Below are 22746 nucleotides of genomic sequence, written 5' to 3'. Positions count from 1 at the left end.
AGGTGCTTTAAAAATTCGTTTCTCATTTGATTTTCACAATAACAAGGTGAGTGCTATCCCCCAATTTTATTTTATTTTATTTTATTTAATAGCTTTTTATTTACAAGTTATATATATGGGTAATTTTACAGCATTGACAATTGCCAAACCTTTTTTTCCAATTTTTTCCTTCCTTCCCCCCACTCCCTCCCCTAGATTATCCCCCAATTTTACATTTAAGGAAATGAGGATTAAATGACTTGCCCAGGGTCACATAGCTAAGGATCTAAAGGGAAGTTGAACTCAGGATTTCCTAACTTCAGCCCACATGTTTTAGATATACTGTGCTAATCTACCTCCCTGAAGAGGAAAGGAAAAAATAATACTAATTGGCATTCATGTGGGGATTTAAAGTTTACAAAATGCACTATACTATCTAATTTTTGTATTCTTTAGAAAATCCAGCAATTCTTTGAGATGAGGATACTATAAATATTCTCTCCATTTTCTGGATGAAGAAACTGAGGCTTATTTTTGTAAAGTGACTTGTTAGGGAATTAGTGGCATTGCCAGTTAAAGAACCTGGATAGCCTGGTTTGGAGTTTAATCCTTTGGTCATGTACAAGACTTTTTATTTAACGACCCTTTCTAAGTTCAGTACACTGCTTTTTTTTTTTTTTTTTCTTTAAATTTTAATAGCCTTTTATTTACAGGTTCTATGTATGGGTAACTTTTCAGCATTGACAATTGCCAAACCTCTTGTTCCAATTTTTCCACTCTTTCCCCTTATCCCCTCCCCCAGATGGCAGGATGACCAGTAGATGTTAAATATATTAAAATATAAATTAAATACACGATAAGTATACATGACCAAACCGTTATTTTGCTGCAGCACACTGCTTCTCAAAGACTCTTCAACTCCCAGTTCTCTGGAGCAAAATGGATATTCTGTTCTGGTCAAACCAGTCCTCCAAGAAACCTAAGTTGTAACATGTTTAATTTTTAATTTTAAGAAAATTGTAAACTTGGGAGATGGCTACTTGGGGCCATGAATAAAAAAGAAATAAAAATTTTCATTGAAGGCAGTAGCCAGCCCAACATTAGGCAGTTGGCCTAACTTTGGTATTGTGGTTTTCCTTGACACCTGTCTTCCATTCCTTCTTTCTTTGCAACTTAATTCTTTTATTCTGTTCATTTCTTTTGTCTGATTTCCCTCTTTTTATCCCTAATTTTTTTTTCTATTTTTCTGATTTCTTATCTTTCTCCATTCCTTTATAGTATAGTAAAATTTAAAGGACATTTTCCTTTTCTTTGTTTTTCTAACTTTCTTTTTTATTAATTGCATTGTAGGAGAAATGGCCAGAACATGAACAGAAAGTCCAAATACCTGGGTTTTATTCATGGCTTTATAGTCATTAACTGTTATCTTGAAAAAAATCACTTTTCTAGGTTTCAAAAAGACTTGAGTTCAACTGTGATCTCAGACACCTAATTAACCGTGTGACCTTGGGCAAGTCGTTTAAGATCTTAGTTTTTTTATCTGTGAAATGGGAATAATAATCTCTCAGGGTTGTTGTGAGGATAAAATGAGATTTACAAAATTTTATAAACATAGTAGAAACTGTATAAATATTAACTATGATAATACTAATAATAATTTTTCATTTTCACTCAGTAAAATGAGAATTGTATTTCAGGAATTTCTCTAAAGCTCTCTTTAGCTTTAAGAGTCTATGATTATGATGATTGTTTCTTGTCTCATTTTCTCCACCAGCTTTGTGAGAAGCCATTGCTGCTTTTTTCTTTGGGTCACTGATTGAACTGTCCAAAAGCAGGAAGGGGAAATGAGATGGGACTTTAGCTGGACTTGCACCTTTTCTGTATTTGAAAAGTATTAATAGCTTCCATTTTACTTGGACAAAGTGTCCTGAGGAGAAAGGTTTTCTGTTTTATAATATTTGAATTGAAAGTAATAAAAAGAAAATGGTGGTTTCTTTTCAAAGAGACATCCTGAATTCTCATATTGTCTCCTAAAGTCAGAATCTGAGCTTGGAAAGATCTCACTTTAACTCCTTTCAATCCATAGAGGGACAAACTAACCTTGAGCTAGTGTGTGTATATTCGTGCTATTGGCATTGACTCTCACCTCTCTAAATCAATTAGCAACATTTCAGCATTCCCTCTTAGTTTATTACATTGACTTGTTGAGGTTGAAGATATTGTGCTGTTCTCTTATGTAGCACATGCTACATAACATGCTCAGTTCTCTAAGCCTCACAGTAGATCATTATTCCCAGACAGCATGCCACTGTGAGATTGGCGCTAGACTTCCATGATGCTCTGTGGTAAACTGGATCAGGTGCAAGACCTTGTTGCTCATGTTTAAGACAGAATTGTTGCATCGCAATCTCTCTCAGTTTCACTCTAAATATAAGCAAGTATGTTTAAGCTCACCATTATTTATTTTTTATTTTTAATAGTATTTTATTTTTCCAAATGCATGCAAAGATAGTTTTTAACATTCTTGTTTGCAAAACCCCATGTTTCAAATTTTTCTCCCTTTTTCTCCTCCTCAAGAAAGCAAGAAATCTGATATTGGTTAAACACATATTTTTTTTCTAAACATATTTCTTTATTCATATTCCATATTTGTAATGGGCAAGAAAAATAAGATCAAAAGGGGAAAAATGAGAGAGAAAAATAACAAAAAGGTGAGAATACTGTGGTTTGATCTATATTCAGTCTCCATAGTTCTCTCTCTGGATGCAGATGACACTTTCTATCAGAAGTCTATTGGAATTGCCTTGAATCACCACATTGTTGAAAAGAGCCAAGTCCATTATTGTTGATCATCACATAATAATCTTGTTACAGTGTACAATGTTGTCTTGGTTCTGCTTATTTTGCTCAGCATCACTTCATGTAAGTTTTTCCAGGTTTTTCTGAAATTGGCTTGCTCATGATTTCTTATAAGACAATAAGATTCCATTATATTCATATATCATAACTTATTGAGTGATTTCCCAACTGAGGGGCATCTACTCAGTTTCCAGTCCCTTGTCACTACAAAAAGGGCTGCTACAAAAATTTTTGCACATGTAGGTCCTTTCCTCTCTTTTATGATCTCTTTGGGATATAGACCCAGTAGAGATAGTACTGGGTCACAGGCTGTGCACAGTTTTATAGTCCTTTATAATATAGTTCCTAATTGCTCTTCAGAATGGTTGAATCATTCCACAACTTCATCAGCAGTGCATTAGTGACCCAATTTTTCCACATCCCCTCCAACATTTATCCTCTTTTCCTGTCATTTTAGCCAATCTGAGTGGTGTAAAATAAAACCTCAAAGTTGTTTTAATTTGCATTTCTTTAATCAATAGTGTTATAGAGCATTTTTTCATATGACTAGAAATGGTAAAGCTCACTGTTATGAGTTTATGAGCTAAGCCAAATCAGTTCACATTTTTACTTTTCCATTATCATTGCCCAAATCTGTGGGAATATCAGAGATATGTATGTGTTATTCAATAGAGCCAAAAGACCTAGGTTTAAGTTGTGTTTCCTTTACCCAAGATGATTTTGTTTTCCAGGCAAGCCAGTTGACCCTACACATGTCACAGAGCAGATGTTTTTCTGCATTAGTAGGATTTCTCATTGGGACCTCTTTACTAGCTAAAAAGTAATATGCTTGGGTTTTTTCCTTCTCAGTTTTTTCTTATTGGAACCTAAGTTTGTGGTGAACTTTAGGGAGGGGAATGTAAAAAATTCCCAAGTCAGGGAGACTTTTGACTTTTCTAGATAAAATATGTTGGGATTACACTGCTGGCTACTGCTCAGTAAATCCAAAAAAGTGTGTAAATTTTTATGTTTTCTAGAGTAAAGAAATGAAATCTTACTTTTTTTTTTATCTTACTATTAACAATTTCATCTTTAAATTTAAAATGAGATTGCTGTTATATATTTTGTCCTAGTGGTTTACATTATATATAGCATGTTTATGGTTTATTATATATGCATATACATAAATGTGTGTGTATATGTATATATGCATGTATGTATGTTGTGAATAGAGCTTTGGATTAGAAATTCATAATTGTGGGGTATGAAGAGCTGAAGAGATGTTTGAACCTTATCACTGTAGTAAGATAAGCCTGTGTCATCCTACATAGTGATTAGATAGTGTGTGAGATAGTAGCTATCACAAAAAACAGAGACTCTCAAAGTAAGAAAAAGCAAAAAGGGGGTTATTACCATCTCACTAGAAAAGGCCTCTTCCATCTGACTGGGCGTTTGTCAGTAAAAGAAGTGCAACATAGAAACTGCAAAACACAAGATAAAATAGAACTGAAGCACCCTCTTGACTTTTTCTTCTATTTTAGGGGAGTCCAGGCTTAACTGGGAAATTTGTCCTGGGAAACTGGGAATTTATAACTGGAAAACAAAAGAATACAAATCAATAATAATAAATTCTTAATTTAAATTTCCTTAGAGAATTGCTATACAAACAGATATAGTCAGATGAGAGAAATCAAAGAAATCATCACCTTTTAAAAAAGTACTTACATCCTAATTAAGAGGTGGGAAACTGGAGAGAAACATTCATTCGAAACAATCGAACACCTGCAGCTCTTTAGCTATAGCTCAACTTGTTATAAAGTCTTAAATCATAATTAGGTCATATTCTCATGACAGGGTCTTGACAGAGTTAGTCCCACACAGTAGTCTGCTGTTGTTAAAAATTTACAAAGAAGGATTTTCTTTCTTTCTTTCTTTCTTTTTTTTTTTGCTTTTTATTTTCAAAATACATGTATAATTTTCAACATTCACCCTTGCAAAATTTGTGTTTCACATTTTTTTCTCCTTCCTTCCCCTCCATCCCTACCTTAGACAGCAAGTAATCCAATATATGTTAAACAAGGGTAGTTCTTCAATATATTCCCATAATTACCTTGCTGCACAAAAAAAAAAAAAAAAAAAAAAAAATCAAAAGGGGAAAAAATGAGAAGGAAAATGAAAAGTAAGCCAACAACAAAAAAGGTGAAAACATTGTTGCGATCTGCACTCGGTCAGGGAAGGATTTTCCATAGGACCTTTACAGCAACTAATATTTTATTAATTGAATTATTTGTTCATATATCTAAATTAAATCTCAGCAATTCAAATCTATTTTTGTCAGGGAGCATAGATGAAAGGACTGACCATTTATATACTAGAAAAAGAAATTTCCTTATTATTCTGTTATTAAGCTAAGCTCATAGAAATGACCTGAGTTTGACTCTCCCTAGTTTCCCAAGGAAAGAACTAAGAACTTGTCTGGAGAAATTTTTAAAAAACCTTTCCTTACAATCCTTTGTTTTTCATGGCTTGATTTTGAAGAATTTAGCATTTTCGTACCTATTCTAAAATGAGAACCCCCTTACTTAGCCTCTGGGCAAATTCTGACCTGCTAAATTTAGTAGCAGGGGAAAATCCTCCCCAAAGTATAAAGTAAATTCTGACTAGTGCTAAATTTAGTAACAGGAAAAAATCTCTCCAAACTACAAAGTGCCATGTCAGTGTAAGGCTGTAGTACTATTGCCGAATCTTGTTTGATTTTATTGGAAAAATCAACATGGATCCATGGGTATTTTTTCGAAAGTATCCTGTCCAATTATGCTATCTTCTACTTAAACAATAGTAGTTGAAACTATATTTGGAGAACTTTATTAGTTTTACCACTAATTTAATGTCTTCTACTCCTTTGTATATATTGTAAGTGGCATGTGTTGTCTATATTTCTTTTTTTTTTTTTTAATAACTTTTTATTGACAGAACCCATGCCAGGGTAATTTTTTACAGCATTATCCCTTGTACTCACTTCTATTCCGATTTTTCCCCTCCCTCCCTTCACCCCCTCCCCTAGAAGGCAAGCAGTCCTTTACATGTTGAATAGGTTACAGTATATCCTAGATACAATATATGTGTGCAGAACCGAACAGTTTTCTTGTTGCACAGGGAGAATTGTATTCAGAAGGTATAAATAACCTGGGAAGAAAAACAAAAATGCAAGCAGTTTATATTCATTTTCCAGTGTTCTTTTCTTTGGGTGTAGCTGCTCCTGTCCATCCTTGATCAATTGAAACTGAATTAGCTCTCTTTATTGAAGAGATCCACTTCCATCAGAATACATCCTCAAACAGTATCGTTTTTGAGGTATATAATGATCTCCTGATTCTGCTCATTTCACTTAGCATCAGTTCATGTAAGTCTCGCCAGTCCCCTCTGTATTCATCCTGCTGGTCATTCCTTACAGAACAATAATATTCCATAACATTCATATACCACAATTTACTCAACCATTCTCCAATTGATGGGCATCCATTCATTTTCCAGCTTCTAGCCACTACAAACAGGCTGCCACAAACATTTTGGCACATATAGGTCCGTGTTGTCTATATTTCTTAGAAAATTTGAGGGTAAAGTGTAATGCTTGTTTAGAGTTGAAATTCATTTAATGGGAATCTGGACTCTTATAAGTATGTCCAGAGAGACATTGGTAAGTTTGGAATTAGGATGTGATGATGGCCATGTGTATAGTTAACATCTAATCTTCCCCCCCAAAAAAACAAAAACCCCAAAAAAATCCCAAACAAAAAAACCCAGACCAAAAAAATGCATAATTCTTTGCTAACTTTGCCAAAGTGGCCTTAATGTCAAAAGAAGTCCCACATAGATCCCCACCCCCTTATGTTCTGCCTTTCTATCCTGCCTTTACCATTAGGAAACTTTGACTTCAAATACTAAATACTGTATGCTGGGGACTAGAAGAGATACAAAGTTTGAGACATTGGTGCCTGCTTTCAAGAAGCTCACATACTAATAGAACTATGTAATAGAAAAGTAAGTGTTCTGATGACAGATCCATCCATGCTTTCTTTGCTTTGTACTGCTCAGGATTAGTGGAAGTTCTGATTGAATAGGTCCTGGGTAGGGGATGAGCTAAGTTTGGCTGTGATCACAGATTACCCTCTTTAAATGGGTTGCAAGTGTGTATATATATATATCCATTATGAGTTAAGGTAAGAGTTGAGGTGAGAGAATGTGAGGGGTGAGAGAGTGTTCCCCAAGAGTTTTTCTCCAAGGGGGTATTTAAAGTACTTTCCATTTTGGAATAGGTCTTGCTAGAGCTTGCAGTCCACAGGCAGTCTTTGTGAATCTATTCTCTTCTACATCTAGGTAAATCTTGAAAAGAACTTGTTATTGGAGGACAGTTGAAAGGCTTCTGCAGAAGAGTATTTCCATAAGACTTGTTTGAACATAGGTGCTAAAATATGAATAGTAACTTTAATTAGGATATGCCATTTTGCACAACAATAGTTTTTGTTATTAAGTTGTTTCAGTTACAGTCCAATTATTAATAACCCCATTTGATGTTTTCTTGCCAAAGATAGTGGAGTGTTTGCCATTTCTTTCTCCAACTCATTTTTTTACAGATGAGAAAACTGAGGCAAATAGAGTTAAATGCCGTGCTCAGTTTCTTAGAACTAAGTGTCTGAGGCTGTATTCGATTCCTGACTCTAGGCCCATTGCTCTTCCCAAATTGATGACTTTGAAATCATTTGTTTCTTAATGCAGTTTCTAAAGCATTAATGGTAAATTTGACTAGATTTTGGTTATAGAGGGAAGGTTATGGGAAAGGAAGTAGTGACTATTTTTACTTTAGGCAAATAATTTAGATTCCAAAATTTTGTGGGTTTCTGCTGTCACAACTGCTTTGTGAATACAGTACATGTCTCAAAAAAAAAAAAATAAAGATTGTTCTATCAGTTTTGTTTTTAGTTATTTTTTGAGAAAAATGTTTGAATATTTTCGTTGTTGAGGGGGACCTTCAGAGGTGTTTTCTAGATACATGGAAGGTGGAAAATGGAACCCTATGGCCTTTTAGTCCTTATTCATTGCTTGTTAACTCTCTATTTATTCTGGGCCTTTAGCTCAATCAATTAACAAGTATTATTAAGTGCCTACTAAATAGGTAAAGAAGCTTTAACATCTACTTTTGCCGCTGCTTCCTAAGGACTATGGGACTTTTATATCTGACCTGTAGTTAAAAACCTTATCTATGTGTTGTCTCCCCTATCAGAATATTGTGAGCTCTCTGAGAGCAAAGATGATTCCTTGCTTCCAGGAGCTTACATTTTACTAGGGACTTAAATTTTGTAGAGTGAATGGTTCTAGAAGAGAGTTTTCATCTAAGCAATCTCAGAGATTGGCAGTGGAGCCATCTGATGGTATATTGTCTCACATTTCGCGGTATCAATGGAAATGTTGATTTAATGTTTTCTGAGCGAGAAGTGAAAAGTAGGGATTTGAAGGGTGGTGGTGTCTCAGTGCATGGCAAGATGCCTAGGTACCTGTACTGGCTAGGCCCTGTTGTAACTGTTTCTGGTCAGGAGAGGCAGGCAGTAGCAGGGGTGATGATTCTTCTGTAATCGTTTTTTAAAAAAATTTTTCTGGTTATACCTGTATATTAACTTTTTGTAATCATTTCTGCAGTTGGAAGGAAAAGAACACTGGATTCTGAGAACCTGGGTTTAAACTGACATTTGGCCTTGGGCAAATTATCTGATCCTCAGTTTCCTCATTAGTAAAAATGAGGGGATTGGACTATATGATCTCAATATAGTTCTAAATCTTTAATTCCTTTCCCCTCTAAATATAATGTAAGAGTAAGAGCAGAAACTGTTGTCTTTTTATATTACATCTTCAGCACTTAGCATAGTCAGTTTTAATGTGACCTTTCTTCCCCCTTTTTAATTAGGATAAGAATTGAGCTTTGGATGTGTACAATTTGATAGAACATTCAGTTTGAGATGTCCATTAGGCAATTAGAGGTAACAATTCTGAAAGTCAGGAGAAAAGGTTAGGGCTGGATAAATAGATTTGAAAAGGGTTAAAGACTAAATGATTTCTAATATCCATTCCAGCTCTAAATCCTGTATTTCAAATAAATGCTTGGGGCCTAGGAACTAGTTTTAAAATATATTTTGAGGTCTATATTTCAACATATTGGTAAGTTTTATAATTCTAAGTATTTTGTTTAATGTATCTAAAAGCATTATTTGTGAAGAGGTCCATGGACTTCAAGAATGCCAAGAGTCCGTGACAAAAAAAGTCTTGGCCTAAGGTATCTAGCTTGGTAGATTTTCTTAGGCAATTCTCTTTTATTGTTTTTCAGTTTTAAAGTTTTTTAAAAATTAGATTTGCAGGATTCCAGTCAAATATCATCTTATCCCTTGGTTTGTCACACTCCATTTCTGAACAAGTACTGTTTTTCTTGTATTTTAACTGTATGGTCCACATTTAAAAAAAAAAAAATCTTTTTAAAGAGTATATTTTTCAAGATACAACTGGAAAACAAACTTTTCTCTTCCTCTGTTAAAGAGGGAGTAACTAATTGACCTCTTAAGACCTCTTAACAACTTTAAATCTTATGAAAAAGAATTTAAGTGGAATTCTTATGGCTTTACTGGATTTCCATTTGGAAGGAATATTAGAAGTGATCTACTTTAGCCAATCCTTTAATTGTACTAATGAGGAAATTGAAGCCATTTGTCTAAATTAGCTGCTGTTAATCTTTATTCTTTTTCCTTCCTAGTAAAATTCATTTTAAACAGACTTTGGAAATTTCTGGTTCTGATATTTGCTACCTTATGGAGTTTTATCCAGGGTAACTTGGTCTCTCAGTTTCCTCATTTGTAAAATGAAGGATCAGGTGATCCTAAAGAACCCCTCCATCTCTAAATAATATATTCTCATATCAGAACCTTACTTTTCAGCAACCTAAAAAGTAGAAGTCTAAAGGGAAGGAGGCTATAGCTCCAGGACTGTTTTCTGTAACTAAGATAAGTATTACTTTTGCTTCTCCATCTTTAGTAATAAGGTAGTATATAATTGTCAGATTCCTGCATTAACAATAACATTTCATTATCAGGGGTCCTTCATTTACCAAGGAATCACCAGAGTGATATAGTCATGGCTTACATTTTTTAAACAGTGGTGGAAAATAGTTGAGAAAATGTTTGACAAGAATTCTCAATGGATATTTGTTATATTAGATACAAAGACTTAAGGAAAAATAATAGTTGACATAGCAAAAATAAATTAGAGAAACAATAGGTGTTTCATAGTATTATTTATCTAGTGCTTTTCATGTAAACACAAAGAATCATTGTTTAATCAGCCTTCTTGCCTGAGTAATCTGTGTTCTTGTTGCTTTTATTGGAACTAGTGTTATTTCATTGAGAATTTATCTAAAAAGTAGAGTATTGGAAAGTCTCAATTTATGAAATCATTTATAAAAATGAGTGACATTGAAAAATTACTACTTTATATTTACTAGGTAGCTTTCATTAGCAACTCAAGAAACTTTGTAAAGGGTCAAAAATGCACTTTCCTTGTGTGCATTTAGCTTAATTTTAAAAAAAAATAACATCCGTGTTTACAGAGTAATAATTGAAACCTTATTTGTCTGTGTACAATAGGGATAGTTGATCTGTCAAAGACTGGTACGGTGTCAGAATGGACATCTGAAAAACGGTCATGTGTCTTATCCACAATATCTAGAAAATATTCTGTCTACTCACTAAATGTGATAAAACTTGAGAATGTTGCATACATTAACATAATCAGTGCTATCTTATAATTAAATCTTGTTTGGGAAATGGTCTTTTAAAGAAGTGCTTGGTGGTACAAATTGTCTAATAAACAAAAAGGCATTCAATTTAACAAAGAGTTAAATAAATGTAACAAATGATTGTAATTTTTTTTTACTGACTTTTGGAAAAGCCGCTAATCGAGCTCATTGGCACTATTTGACAATTTTCTGTAAGTTGGGATTTTCCATGGCGGCTGCTACTCTCTTCTTGTCAATGATTTGTTTATTTATATATTATGTGGAATGGGTTCCTTGAAAAATGTGTATTTCCAACTTAAGTTTGAAAGGTAAAAACCTCTGAAGTTTTACCTAATTAGAGTAGCCGGAGATCAATGAAATACTCTGGATATGAACCTGATAATAACCAGATAATCTTCATGTATCTCCTTCCATACAACTTTCTGTTACCACTTTCAGTTCTTCTAAAGTATTGGGCTTTTCTGGATTCTGGATAGTTTGAATTACATTGTTAATCTCTTGCTCTTTCTCTTCCATGATCTTGGGCTGCTGAATAACTCCCCACTTAGAGCAATGCAAGACTCAAAGGACTCAGGGCTCAAAGTCCAGGAAAGTAACCTGGACACATGCTCCATCCTCCCTCTCTGCCATCCCTGGCAATGGTCTGCTTTTACTCTTTGAATTGATCCTCTTTCCTTTCTTTTATTTATAGCTCTTGCTTTTCTATCACATTAATTTCAGAATACTACCCTCCCATCCTTTGTAATTTGTTTTTTTTTAAGTCATCTAAATGAATCTATCAGTTGTATCTAACTAATGTATCAGTTGAATCAGTTAGACTACTGACAGTTGAATTGATCCCTTGTTAAAAAAATTTTTTTAAGGCCACTTTGGTTTGTGAATAGCTGCTTCTGTGGATCCCTTTCCCATAGTAAGTCTTAATGAAGAGATCATTGAGATCTGGACGCATACCTCCTTGTATGAAGAAGAGTAATGAATGACTTGCTCGAGATATACAAATACAGAGTAGCAAAGCTAAAATTTGAACTCAGCTTTCTACTCATTCTACTCCATGCTGATTTTCTGTCAGGTCCCTTATAAAGTTTGGTGAAAAATTTTACTTTTTCAAAACATTTTTAGAAAAACTTCTTAATTTGGATACTTTTGAGAGGCTTAGAAAATGGATTACTTTTCATTAAAGTATAGATGTTTATAGAGAGTCAGTCTCTTTCTTTATCCTCAGAAGTAGGGGTAAAAATTGCAAGTTTTAGACAGAATTTCATAGCGGGAAATGAATCATGGCTGTTTTAGTGGAAAGATGTACATAAAGCTGGGTGTCAGGGCATTGGAAGGCCAAAGGATTTTGTGCTCATGCAGCTATGAAGGAACGCAAGGAATTATGCTCAGACACTGAAAAGCCTCCTGGTAGTCAGAATCTACAGGAAGCTGCTATTAGAGGATGTGCACAAATCTTGTGAGTTTGAAGGGATGGATGGCAAACCGTTGTTAGAAGAAACAGTAAATCATAATGCAAAGAACTGGTAATTTCCTGTCTGCAGAGAACTTTTGAAGGGTAGGTTGAGCTCAACTGGCCTTTTGTTGTATTCAGACAGATTAATGACTTTTTTTGATGGGTAATAGGAAAAGATGTAGATGACTTTTTTTCTTTAGGAGCTCTACCAGAGAGAGTGTTGCCTAGTTAGATTCTACTAACTTGTAGCTAATGAACTATGAGAACCTTTCTTTTGTGGGATCCTTTCTCCAAGAAGTGGGATAAAAAGTAATTCTTTAAGGTGATTTAGCTAATTGCTTCTCTTTTTTAAAAGACAGGCTTAAACTTTTAAGTTAGAGGTGAATTATGATTTATTTATTTTTAAAATTGGAGCTTTTTATTTTCAAAACATGCAAAGATTTTTCACCATTGACCTTGTAAAAACTTGTGTTTCAATTTTCTTCCTGCCCCCTCTCCTAGATGGCAAGTAATCTAATATATGTTAAACATGGTAAAAATATATGTAAATCCAATATAGACAAAAGGGTTTATATAATTATCTTGCTACACAAGAAGAATCAGATTAAAAAGGGAAAAAAATGAGAAAGAAAATAAAATGTAAGCAAGCAACAACAAAAGAAGTGAAAGTGCTATGTTGTGATCCACACTCAGTTCCTACAGTCCTCTCTCTGGGTGTAGATGGTTCTCATCATCACAAGATCATTGGCACTGGTCTAAATCATCTCATTGTTGAGAAGAGCCATATCCATCAGAATTGATCATCGTATAATCTTGCCATGTAAAAATTCTGCTCATTTCATTTAACATCAATTCATGTAACTCTCTCCAGGCTTCTCTAAAATCATCCTGCTGATAATTTCTTATAGGAAAAATACTATTCCATAGCATTCATATACCATAACATATTTAGCCATTCTCCAGATGATGAGTATCCACTCAGTTTCCAGTTTCTTGCCATTATAAAAAAGGCTGCCACAAACATTTTTGCTCATGTGGGTCCCTTTCCCTTCTTTAAGATCTCTTTGGGATATAAGCCCAGTGGAAACATTGCTGGATCAAAGGGTATACATAATTTTGATAATTTTTTGAGCATAGTTCCAAATTGCTCTCCAGAATGGCTTGACCTATTCACAGTTCTACCAATAATGTGTTAGTGTCCCAGTTTTCCCACTTCCCCACAATATTCATCATTATTTTTTCCTCTCATCCAAGCCAATCTGAGCGGTACCTCAGAGTTGTCTTAATGTGCATTTCTCTGATTAATAGTGATTTAAAGTATAGGTGAATTATTTTGAGAGGGCAACTTTTTCAGAACATTGACCTGGGTGGATTTTTTTTTTTTTTTTAAATGGGCACTGGCTCTCCTCCTCTTCTGTCCTTACCTTCTCTGAAATAGATTAGATTTAAGATACATGAACTGTTATTTTTTTTTTTTAATCAAGAAGTTGAAATATTACAGAGGCAGCCACAATAGAATGGAAAGAGTCTTGGACTTGGAGGGTGAGTCTGTTTCTGATTATTGTGTGCACTTGGCCATGTTAGTGAACATTCATTAAGGACCTACTGTGATGTATGCCAAACACTGGATACATTCTGGAGGTACAGAGATAAAAAACAGTTTCTGCTCTCCCAAAGCATATTAGAGAAGACATGTATATAAAAGTGTAGACAAAATAAAGATTTTTTGGGAGGTGAAGCCCTAGTAGTATGAGAAGAGAGTATAATGTCAGTTAAATTCCCAGAGTTTATGTTTCTTCATCCGTTACGTGAGTATGATAATATTAGGATGATCTGCTTCATAGGATAGTTGGGGAAGAAAGTGTTTTGCAAACCTTAAGCTGATGCATAATTTTGAATTACAAAATTGTGTGTTACAACATAGTGCTATTTCTGACTTTGTTCAGCCTTTCCACTGAAATTTTCTACCTTCAGATGCTTTTTTGTTTGCAGATCAATTGGAGACCAATGAGATTTCTTTTTTTTTAATTTATTTTTTAACACACATTGCTTTATGAATCATGTTGGGAGAGAAAAATCAGAATAAAGAGAAAAACCATGGGAGAGATTAAAAAAAAAAAAACAAAAAAAAAGAAGTGAACATAACATTTGTTGATTTACATTTAGTCTCCTTAGTTCTTTTTCTGGATGCAGATGGCATTTTCTGTCCAAATTCTATTGGCATGACTTGAATCACTGAACCACTGAGAAGAACCAAGTCTTTCACATTTGACCATCTCACATTCTTTCTGTTGTTGTGTACATTGTATTCCTGGTTCTTGTTTCACTTAGCATCAGTTCATGTAAATCTTTCCAGGCCTTTCTAAAATCAGCTTGTTCATTATTTTTTATAGAATAATAATATTACGTTACCTTCCTATACCAGACCAATGCTATTTCACTTATGCAAACCTTTATGAAATACCTTTTGGATACAGCACATTGTTAAACCCTTGGGGAGATAAAAAATTTAAATAGAATGGGCAATATTATACTGTAGCTTACCCTTTAGAAGAGGGATAACTACTAAACAGGCACAATTTTATATTAATAATTACAATATAAATAGTATTAGAGAGGTTCATGAGCTCATTGTGGATTTAGGATTGGAAATTAAGGAAATCAGGGAATGATATTCTATTTAGTCGTCATTGCTTCTATTCTTTCCCCCCTTTTGACTCTTCTGTGTTAATTGGAATGTATTTCTAACTGGTATGGTAAACATAGCCACTGTCTCTTTTGAGTTCTGTGTGAGACTTGATCATCTCTGTATTATAAACAGTCCAATCTTAGATTCTAGAGTTTATCTGCTCACCATTTTTTAAAAAATCTTTTATTATTCCAGACAAGGACATTGACAGTAAAAGAGATTTAATGAAGATTCTTACTATCTCCACAAACATAATTAAGTACCCTAAGTACCTAGGGGAATATGTATTTATGTGATTATAATAGGGTAGCTCTGAAAAGAAATTATTTGATGGAATTGCATCTATTTCCTCTACTATTTAAGTTTAGAAGAACCATAAAATTAGAAGTGACATAGTTTAATCCTTTGTCCATCCTTATGTCACATGTATTAAATATAAAAAGATTTCTGATTCTTCTTAAGATCAAATCTCAGAATTCCAAAACTTATATGACATCCACTATGCATTTAAGAACTATCAAATAATGACTGATTTATGTGCAGAGAAGTTAAATGCCACTCAAAGCTCAAGTGTTAGGAACCAGCATGTCCATCAAGGCTCACAATGGACTAATTTTGAGGGAGGAGATTTATGTCATCAGAGTAACCAAGAAAATTCAGCAAACACCATGAAACAAAAGGCCAAAGCAATACAGTGGTGCCATCAACATTAAATAACATCAACCCTCCTTGTATTTTAATAACTTATTCCCAATGTCTATTTAATCATCACGTTTTCTCTTGAGCCCCTGATGTCCCATATAGTCATTTAACCATTAAAAATAAGTTCTTTTGGATGTTATGGAATAGATCTCATTCTCAGGGCAGCTGTGAAGGGAAATCTACCTCTCTGGTTCTAATTCACTTATTAAAGATCCTTAGGTAATTTTGTTAAAATCTACTAGTACAAGTCTTAATACAGTTTAGTATAATTTCTTAAATTTGGTTTTCTAATAACTAGTTCATTTGACAGAAAACCAATTCAAGTCTTATGGAGTTAATCCAATTAATGACATGCTGTAATAGGGGTCCTCAAACTACTGCCTGCGGGCCAGTTGCGGCAGCTGAGGACGATTATCCCCCTTATCCAGGGCTATGAAGTTTATTTAAAGGTCCACAAAACAAAGTTTTTGTTTTTACTATAGTCGGGCCCTCCAGCAGTCTGAGGAACTGTGAACTGGCCCCCTATTTAAAAAGTTTGAGGACCCCTGTAATAAAATCATCAAACTAGGAAGCCATAATTCACTAGAGATTTAAGAGTTTAGTTTTTATATACCACTTATATTTATTTTAACTAAATCCTATACCTTATCTAAGTTGTAAAAAAATTTTTTATAAGGATCTGTCTTGTAACATTAACTCTTCTGTCTTTTAAAATTATCAGACATATTTTTAAATGGGAAAATAATTTAACTTTCTTTAATTATCCATACAAATTTATATGTAAAATTTTTAATCCAATATTGAGCATTTATTAAAACATAATTGAAGCCTGAAATTGCCAGTAGAAATAATATTCCATCAGCCATTCCCCAGTTGATGATCAGACTCTTAATATTCAGTTCTCTGCCATCACAAAAAAGAGCTACTGTTAATATTTTTGTGTATACAGGTTGTTTTTTTTTTTTTTAATCTCTTTGAGATGCAGATCTACTGCAGTATTGTTTCATCAGAGAGTATATACAGCTTTATAGTCCTTTTGGACATAGTTTCAAATTGTTCTCCAGGATGGATGGACTAATTCACAACTCTACCAACATTTTATATTTATCCCTTCCCCATTAGGACTCTTCCTCCTCATGGTTTCATTATATTGTGGCTTGCATAATTAATTAAATGGGAGTTTTTTGGGGGAATTTTGTGAAAGCTGAAGATGACTTGTGAAGACCTGCAGATGACGGAAAAAGTTTAGAAACTCAAAAATGCATTTTATACACACACACAGTATAGATATAGTAGGATATACATAGTATATCAACATGTTTTTTCTTTTAGTACCATAATAATTTACACTTCTCTGGTATGAAGAAAGGGCCAAATAGTTTTACTTGAATTTTCCAGATTGGGGGATGCTGGACCTTTAGCCTCATGATATTGAAAAGATAACTATTAAGTATACCTATTTTCCCTCATTCTTTTTAGCATTTGTCTTTTCTGATAGGCATGAGGTGGTACCTGTGTTGTTTTAATTTGCATTTTTGTAACTGATAGTGATTTAGAGCCTTTTTTCACGTGACTAGTTTTGATTTCTTATTCATAAAACTGCCTTTCATATCCTTTGACTCTTATCAATTGGGAAGTAGCTTTTATTTTTATAAATTTTACTCAGTTCTCTTTATAATTAAGAAATGGTCTTTATCAGAGAAATTTGGTGTAAACGTTTTTGCTATTCTCCATGATAACTTTTAGCAAAATGTTGTTTCCTTGAATCTTTTAAAATAGGTCTGTTTTTGCTTTATCTGAGATAATGATTGCTACCTCTGCTCTTTTATTTTTTTTTTCCTTCCGCATACTGCATCCCATTATTTTAGAAGTGTATCTCTTTCTGTTTCAGGTGTGTCTTTTGTAAACAGCATATTGTTGGATTCTGGCTTCTGATTTTAGGTTCACTTTTATAGGTTAGCTCATCCCACTTGTATTCACAGTTATGAATTTCCCTTCATCTTATTTTCTTCTGTTTATCCTTTAGTCTCTTTTTATTCTGTCCTTTCACAAGTTTATCTTGCTTCTGACCATTACCTCCTTTAATATGCCTTCCCTTTTATTATTGTACCTTCCCCCCAGTATTTCTTAACCCCTTTTTCTTCTATTTTCCTACTGTGTAAGATAGATTTCTATACCCTGCTGAGTATGTAAATACTCCTGCCACTCCTAATTTCTCCCTCCGCTATAAAAGTTCTTGCTTGTGTACTTCTGTTATGTTACCCATTTTAACTTTTCTTTTCCTTCTTATTCTAGTACATACCCCTTTTTCATCCCTAGTGATGGTGGTGATGGTTGGTTGGTTTTTTGGAGATCATCCCAGCATAATTGACTTTATGTAAATTGGCCAGTTATTATTTTTAAAAATTTAAAGAGTTTTTTCTGTAAAATTTTGTGAGTTTTTTTTTTATTTTTACCATTAGGCCAATTTTATTTCTTAAGGTGTTATTTTCTTCAGTATTTTTTGTGCCTCTTTTACCGAGATGTTCATAGCCTGTTTTCTAACTTTAACTTTATTAAAGTTCAGTTCTGTTCACCTTGAGTTAGGGATGGAAGAATACAGGGCCAAACTTCAGGCTTTTTTTGTCCTGCTCTACTCTTCACCATGGAAGGGCCTCTGATCTTCTGCAGCTGCATGCACAAGTGCTTCTCCTTGCTTTGGAACTGTGATTTAGGTCCCTTGTTCCCAATCACATGCGCTCGACTTTGCTCTGGAATGGTTCCCCAGAACATCTCAGGGCTTTTCATGCACTATTGCCTCCAAGATCTACCACAGGTGCACTTGGTGGGTGTTCAGGACTGGCGCCCACCCCAGTGTCACTAACCTTTCCTATTGACCTAAATTGCCTTAAGCTGAAAAAAAAAAAAGTTTTATTGTGATCCTTTGTTGTCTCTGCTGATCCAAAATTTGATTTGAGGTGTTATTTTAAAATTGGAGGAAAATGTTGGGAGAGTTCAGCTAGATCTTGCTTTGTACTTTGCCATCTTGGCTCCACTCTATATACAACATTTATTAGTATTTTGTGATACATCTTATTAACACCAGAAGATACAAAGACAAAGAATAAAGCTTTCTGAATACTTTGAATAAATTCTTGTAATCTTAATTTTTTTTCCTTCATTCTTTAATCTTCAGAGTCCAGTAAAGCCTTATTTAAAGTTTTCATGTTGCTCATTAATGATGTGGACACAGTTTTTGATTATTTGATTATTAAGGCTGTTAGTGGAACACAACAGCCTTTGGCAAAGCCTAGTAGGCTGAGAAAACCTTAAGAAGACCCTTAGCAGTGGCTTGTCTCTTTTAGGAGTGTTAGCCTCTGTGAGTTCTGAGGAACTTGTCACTAGAAGATTGTCTCTCTGTCAGGTGAGGACTTTTTATTTATTTAAAAAAAATAATTTTTTTACTAGAGCAAGTCTTGAAGTTGGTATATGCTAAGACATAGAGGCAAGTTGGAGGGAGTACCCATATTCAAAAAACTGAAGAACCTTGAAGAATTGAATTATAAGAGGCAGTTTAAAAAGTAGCCATTTAAATTCCACATGAATTGCTATGTATAAAAAAATCCATTTTCCATTTTGAGCTGGGCAAGACATGGTCGAATGAGATATGAAGTGCAATAGAAGGAGGCAAGGACCAAAATATTTTAAATTTCTTTGTTGGGTTAAGTGGAGAAATGTTGAAGAACTTTGAAAAGCTTTGCAAAAGCAGCACAGTATTTTGTAAAACTTTCTTCTAATTGAATATAGAATTCCTTTATTTTATAGAAACTGGACATATTTCTTTAAATCTCTACTATTCCTTGATAAGCAACTTCTACTAGAGAGAATTACTCCTGAAAAATTCCAGGAATGTGGACAGCAGGTGGGGACTGGCAGATGTGGTTAGCAATCATGAAAGGATGAATTTACTGTGTGCTTTATTTCTCTGAGTGCCTATTGTTTATAGGTAAGTTTACGAAGACCCAGACAAACCCTTTTTTGGGGGGAAATGGCCTGGTGAAAGGCAGCACAGCTTTCTCTTTTTCGTAGTCAAGTACTTCCCGTATTAGATTGTATTTTACTTCAGAATGATGTGTGGTTGTAAGAGACCTTTGTGGATTACCTCTTTCTTCTTTGGTTCAGCTTAGCCTGTGACTACAACCTTTTGAGATCTGCGGGAGAAGTGTTTGTGACTATTCATTCTTGTTAGGTCAGAGGAATGTGGGAAGGGCTAACTTTTCCAAGCTCTTTCGTGGGAAGCTAAAAATCTGCTGAGAAGTAGATCACTGAAAAATCATTTAGTCTGTAATAGTGTCTTTTCTCTTTTTTCTTTTTTCTTTGTATAAACAGGGTGTGTGGATCTAGCAGTCCCCCCCCCCCCATCAATTTTAAAATATCCGTGATTTGCTTTTAAAAAGACATTGTGTGTTGAATATTTCTTTTCTTTTTAAAAAATAATATAATAATTTATTGTCTACTGTTTATGAAGATGACTGGAGATCAGTCATATTTACTTTGAGTTGTTGCTTTTTCCATAAAGTATAAAGGGTAACTTTGCTGTCCACATACTTTTACCCAAACTTTTTTGTAAGTACTGGCAAATGCTTTACTTGCATGACAACAAACCAAAATTAAGGGTTGTATAGTCAGGGAGTTAGGGCACATAACCATAGTACTCTCAACTAATGAGCCAAGCCAGGTGCTATCAGGTCAGCATCATGTTTTGTCCAAATGGAGTAACTAAAATCATAACTGCAGAAGTTTGAAAAAGGATATTGGTATCTATACTATAGAATGACAACAACAAAATATTTAAATTAATTCAGACAACATGGTTTCTATGGAATGGTCAGTAGTTGCAGAGATCCTCTGTAGTAGAATTGCAATAGTCAGTTGTTACACTGATGGTACCTTTTGGGTCAATAATATGGGAAATGCTTTGTTGTTATGTAGTCCCTCACTGGAGCTGTAACAATAGAATATTGTTATTATACCCAGAATCCCCTTTGTGACAATAGTATGTTGAATATTTCAAGAAAAATGAACAAATATTGACTGCAGTAATTGTCCACTAACAGGTGGGTTTTTTTTTTTTGGGGTGGGGAGGGAGGCTTAGGTGAACTAGTTCATAGTGCAGTGGAGTATTGGTTGCTATGTCACTTTTACATATATTCACCATTTTAATAGGATTTTCCTACTGATCTATTGAAACACTTCTTTTCTTCAAGAATTGTCTTTTCCTCCATAAATTCCTCTTTGTTCTTTTCAACTATGTGATCTCTTCTTTTTCTAATCTCTAAAGGTCATTCTATATTGATATAACTATTTGTATATTTGCTTTTTAAAAATTCATATAAACATTTATAAAAACTACTATTTGCAAGACATTTGTGCTATAGTGTTAAGTTTTGGAGATATAAAGAATAAATGAAATCATTTGCTATATACAAAGCATCTTACATTCTTGGAGGGGTGGTGGGGGATGGGGGGGTGTTTGTATATCTGTCTCTGAATATCTCTGTAGGTATATAACATGTTTACAAGCAAGTAAATATAATTTTAGGGGACTAAGAGTGTTAATAACTTAGGGTAAGGGAAGGAATCAGTAAAGACCTTGTTCAAAAGGACCTATGTGAGGAATGTATTCCAAATATGGGGAGTAACCATTAGAGCAAAAGCATGCACATGGGAGGTGAAACATTTTGTGTAGGGAATTGTTAGCACTCCAGTTTGATTAGAAGGGAGTGTGAATGAAGGGGAATAATGAAACAAAACTGGAAAAGTCAGCTTGATTGTGGAAGGCCTTAAATACCCAGCAGAAGGGTATGTTTTATGTTTTATAGGGGGGAGTTGAAAATTTTTGAATGAGAGAATCGATATGATCAGATCTCTATTTTAATTATCTGGCAGTGGTATAGAAGGTGTTTTGGGTGTGGGAAAAATGGATATAGAAAACATTAAAAGGATACATTGTAATAATCCAGGTGAGAAGATAGTAAAGGTTCCAAATCATGGTAGAGAGAAAGTCATTGGAATGAAGAAGACTGTTACAGGAAAACTTGGCAAATCTGAGTCGGTTCTTTTTTTTTTTTTTTTTTTTTTTTGGAGAACTATATTTTAACATAATTCTTTTGTAATTTTATTTATTTTATATACTTTAAAATATTATTCTGAGAAAAGTTCCCTAGACTCTACCCATCTGCCAAAGGGCTCCATGAAACAAAAAGGGTTTAGAACCCCTGGTTTAAAGTGTGAGCTTTTTGAAAGTACAGTTTATATTATTTCCTATTCATATCTAGTGGAACATTGTAAGGGGCAAAATGTTGAATTGAATTTTAGGATTACTTGCTCTGTGTGCAGGAGAGGTTGTGTAGTAAGGTTTAGGATTAAAATGAGAAAATCTGGGTTCACATCTTGGCTGATATTTAGAAGCTGAACATAGGCACATCTGTACCTTTCTGAGCTGATTTCCTACTGTAAAATGAGGACAAAATGTATTCTACTTTAAAGTTATTATTGTGAAGAAACCAGTTAGTAGACCTCGGTGCTATATATAAAAATCAGCTGTGTAGTCAGTCAGAAATGTCTATGTTTAGGAGTTCATGGAAGCTAAATTTTAAGAAAGTGCCCTCCTTCCATTACATGCTAGAATACTAGGGCTGCCTTAGGGAAGATAGATAGATACTGGCAGGAATTTTGGCTTCTCTCTTATGGGACTACTATTGTCTAATCTTTAATCCTGCAAGCACTTTTGTGGAGTTTGAGAGCTGACTATATGGGCATGCCTTGGTGACTTTTTATTGATTCTTTACCTCGGGAATTGGCCCCAGAGGGTTTGGTGGCTGAATGATGAAAGTCTTTTTGGAAGATTACTTTGGCAAATGAAATAGAAAGGGCTTAGATTTTAAATTGGGGGAGAAAATACCTATTGTATGATATAGTGGAAAGAGCAAAGGATCTAAAGATTTAGATGCTGATTCTGGCCTTGTCACTAACTCATTGTATGAACTTGGGCAAGTCACTACCATTCTCTGCCTCAACTTCTTTAGCTAGCAAATAAAAAGTGATCCCTGATACCCTTCCATCACTAAGGCTGGAGAGAAAGTAAAGCTGAGAGGCAGTTTGTTTCAAAGTCTTTTCTGTAGGCTTCTCTTACAAGAAACTCAGATCTGTTTTTCTAATTCACACACATCATTGTTGGAATATTCTTGTTTTCAGAGTTTGTTCATATTGAAG

The 22746-nt window shown here is 34.2% G+C and overlaps 1 pseudogene; it reads right to left on the bottom strand.

The window, feature by feature from the left end:
* Nucleotides 1-10825: 10825 nt before the first annotated feature.
* On the bottom strand, nucleotides 10826-11373 carry LOC127554861 (cytosolic iron-sulfur assembly component 2A-like; annotated as a pseudogene).
* Nucleotides 11374-22746: the final 11373 nt, after the last annotated feature.

This window comes from Antechinus flavipes, chromosome 1, assembly GCF_016432865.1.
Source record: "Antechinus flavipes isolate AdamAnt ecotype Samford, QLD, Australia chromosome 1, AdamAnt_v2, whole genome shotgun sequence".
NCBI lineage: Eukaryota > Metazoa > Chordata > Mammalia > Dasyuromorphia > Dasyuridae > Antechinus > Antechinus flavipes.
This window is presented reverse-complemented; position numbering and strand designations above follow the sequence as displayed.